Here is a 3,102-nt window from a genome sequence, read left to right as displayed (position 1 = left end):
CAAAAACACTACGAAAAAATAAAACACACTTGTATAACACAATTTTGTAAAACACAATTATGATAAAACACACCTTGTAAAAACCCACGAATTTTTTATTTTTATTTTTATAAAGCAATATGGTACTCATATAAAAGATAAAACACTCGTTTTTATGGCGAAATTGTTTTGAAAAAAAATGTCGCATAAAAAGTTATGGACGTTTTAAAATGATGGGGGAATTTGACATGTGCCTTGCATATGGAGATAGAAAGTCAACAAATGTGTTATCCCTATTATGCCCTTACCCTTGTTTTACACTTGATGATATCTTTAATCTAATCTCAACAATTCAATTCTCAAATAAATGGACAAGATTATTTCTTATCCTTCCTAGGAAAACTAATCTTCTTATTATAACTCAACCCGTAACTTACATATATTTTAATTAGTATCACTTACAAAAAAAAGTAAATTTAAATGTACTAATCTACCCTTATATTTAAATAATAAAAAATTAAAAGAAATAATGTGATTTGTTAGAACTTCTTCTCGCACTAAGAAGTACTTCTGAAACGAACCTAATCCTATATATATATATATATATATATATATATATATATATATATATATATATATATATATATATATGTATATGGGAGGGTTATCCTAAAAATAAGTAGTTTCCTAGGAAGACTAGGAATAAATCATAGCCATTGGATCATGTTAATCAATGGTTGAGATTTAAAATCACCAATAACCGACATAGTTTCCTATAATTGTTCTTTCACCAACATTTGTAATGCCAAATGTCAAAAATTTGTTGGTTCTTACCATTCCTAGGAAACTCCTTATTCTTATTAGAACTCTTTTCTAAATATATATATATATATATATATATATATATATATATTTATGGGTGAGTTATAATAAAAAGAAATTGTTTTCTAGGAAGAGTAAGAATAAATCTAATCCCTTGGATCTATGATCTAGGGTTGAGATTGGTAGTTTTTAAACTACCAAATACTTTCCTAAGATCTAGTATTTAGGCTACATAGTTTCCTAACTCTAAATTTTATGCATTCCTACTCTTCCTACAAAACTATGTCTTTTTATTTTAACCATTTTCAATATATATATATATATAGGGGTGGGTTAAAATAAAAAGAAATAGTGTTTTAGAAAGAGTAAGAATAAATCTAAGCCATTGGATCTATGATCTAGTGGTTGAGATTCATAGTTTTTAAACTATCAAATAGTTTCCTAAGATCTAGGATTTAGGCTACATAGTTTCCTAACTCTAAATTTTATGTCATTCCTACTCTTCCTACAAAACTATGTCTTTTATTTCAACCATTTTCTATATATATATACTAGTTTTTATCCCCCGTATTACGGGGGTTGTGTTTCTTTTTCGTGTCTAATATTCATATTTTTTTGCATTTTAATTTTATTTATTATAAAAAAGTTAATAATATACTTTGTGTTTGATGATGAAATAGTTTCATAAATAAATGGCATGTTATAACCCATTTAAAAGCTATGGGTTTGGTGAGACTCATGACCCGTTTATTTTTGTTACTATAAAATTGTTTCTTATTATAAATAATATATTTATCTTAAAAAATTGAATATTAATATTTAGTATATCCCTACTTTATAAGATTTTCATATCAAATAATTGGTGAGATTTATTTTTAAAACAGTGAGATGTTATAACTCGTTTAAGGTTATCTAGTTATGGTGAGACCCATACCGCGAATTCGGATAAAATGCACTTGAAGTCTTCATTTACAAATAAAAAAATATAATGGCTTGGGTAAATGTAAGAAACAATCATAAAGCTTTTGAATGTTTCGTTTATTTACGGGGGTTGTTTTATATTATTTGTTTCTAATATTTATTTATGTTTTGAATTTTTATTTTTTTTATTGTATAAAAGTTAATAATATACTTATGGTTTGATGATAAATTATATCACAAATAAATGAGATGTTATAATCCGGTTTAAAAGCTATATGGTTTGATGAGACCCAAGACCCGTTTATTTTTTTTATTATAAAATTGGTTTTTTAATTATAAATAATATATATCTTTTTTAAAATAAATCATATATTAATTTTTAGTATATCCCTACTTTTTAGGATTTTTATATCAAATATTTGGTGAGATTACTTTTTAATTTAATGAGATGTTATAACCCGTTTAAGAAATATATGGGTTTGATTAGACCCATACCCATGAATTCGGGTCAAATGCATGAGAAGCCTCCATTTAAAAATCAAAGAAATCTGGTGACTCCAAAAAAAGGGGGAGTGTCCACATCATGACACGTAGGATTTTTATGTCTTCGTTTATATATATATATATATATATATATATATATATATATATATATATATATATATAGAGAGAGAGAGAGAGAGAGAGAGAGAGAGAGACAGAGAGAGAGAGTAGGGTTTAAATAAAAAGGAATTTTTCTTAAGAAGAGTAAGAAGCAATAAGATTATACCATGTGGCATTTCAATCAATTAAATCAAAAGGGTATTAAGGTAACTTGGTTTTATCTCATTTTTATTAATTAACCGATGCAGTTATTATCCTCCCCTACAATTATGGAGTCTAGTTAACCTTTATATTAATTTCCGATAACATGTGAGGACTTTCCTTCACATCAATTTGATTTGAGATACCCATTATTTATTTTCTTAATGATGGTGTTTTCTTTGATTCAAGATCCATGAGTTCTAACCACCTTGGGGCGGTAATTGTTGGCGTCGGATCTGGAAAGTCGAGAGTGGATGCCATGGAGACATGGTGGAGTCTTAATGAAAATTTTTATTTTAGCATTTTCTTGGAGTTTAGACTAGATCTGAATTGTTTGATGGAGTTTGGTGTCATTGCGTGTTTGAATAAAACTTATTTAGGAAAAAATCATGTTCATAATTTTGGAATAGGTAAATTTGAGGATTATATGATCTTGAGGAAGACAGAAAAGTGTGGTTGTTCCATTATTGTAAAATGTTTTAGTTTATTAAAGAAAATGTTAAAATGTTTATGGCTATTGAATGATGTTATAGTTTATTAAATCATGTTATAGTGTGTTAGTTCATATGAATCATT

Source organism: Bidens hawaiensis, unplaced genomic scaffold (assembly GCF_021521415.1).
Source record: "Bidens hawaiensis isolate Kalapana, Puna unplaced genomic scaffold, B.hawaiensis_p1.1 tig00037152_1, whole genome shotgun sequence".
Classification (NCBI taxonomy): domain Eukaryota; kingdom Viridiplantae; phylum Streptophyta; class Magnoliopsida; order Asterales; family Asteraceae; genus Bidens; species Bidens hawaiensis.
This window is presented reverse-complemented; position numbering follows the sequence as displayed.